The following is a 1,117-nucleotide window of genomic DNA, read 5'->3' as shown; positions in this document are numbered from 1 at the left end:
AAAAATATGAAACATGATTAAGGATTTAATATTTGTATATATCTAATCCTCATATGGTGTGGTGCTGTGGGTTAATGTGCCAGACTGCAAAACCATTTGAACTGCAATGGCAGTGGTTCAGACTCACCAGCTGCTCCTTGAAAACCCTACACAGGGTCACTGTGGGTCGGAACCAACTTGACAACACTTCACAACAACAACAACAAAACTCCTCATATGTTATCAGTTTTGTTTTAGGCATCAGAGATTCATAATCCTCATTTGATCATATTAAAACTTGATAATCCAACACAGTGCTCATTACAGAACACATATCATGATACTTAAAAAATTAACTCATCCTCCAACTCAAGAAAATTATACACTTTTGAAGACAATGCATAATGTACTAGAGTGATAACTATATTTAGAATATAGAAAAATCACCTAATGTTTTTATATACATGGGTTTTGCTTTATATTGTTGTCCTAAAGTGCCTGGAGTTGGTTTATTTTTAACCAGCAATCCTGTATAGACTTTAAGAGGCTTAAAATGTTTTGCTAGAGTGTGAAGTCTCCTCTTTCTCTCATGGAGTGGCTGGTAGGCTCAAATTGTTGACCTTGTGGTTCGAAGCCCCATGCTTATCCTATGAAGCCACCATGGTCCCTGTTTCATATTACTGCTATTGAAATGAAGTAAAATATTGCATATGAAAAGGTGCCATAAATTGAATTACATTGTTTTACTAATCTGCACGGCCCCTTTAAAAATCTAATACAAATATTATATATAGTTCTCCAAATAATATGAATTGGAGTCCTGGACTGCTAACCACATTGTACAGCTAAATGAAGTGGGGTGCTTACTGCACTAAACTGCTAACCCCAAGGTCAGCAGTTCAACACATTAGCCACTCTTCGGAAACCCTATATAGGGTCGCTATGAGTTGGCACTTAGCAACAAAAATGGCACTTAACAACAACAACAGTTTGAATTAGCAATTAAATATTACTTCCTACTAAAAATGAATAATATTAAATCATCAGTGTCAACTTGAAAACTTCATTTCTGGCTAGTAAGTTTTCTGTTTTGGAAATTACTAGAAAATATATTATGTATTTTAATAATAAATATTTT

Source organism: Chrysochloris asiatica, unplaced genomic scaffold (assembly GCF_000296735.1).
Source record: "Chrysochloris asiatica unplaced genomic scaffold, ChrAsi1.0 scaffold00068, whole genome shotgun sequence".
Taxonomy (NCBI): domain Eukaryota; kingdom Metazoa; phylum Chordata; class Mammalia; order Afrosoricida; family Chrysochloridae; genus Chrysochloris; species Chrysochloris asiatica.
Note: the sequence above shows the minus strand (reverse complement) of the source record.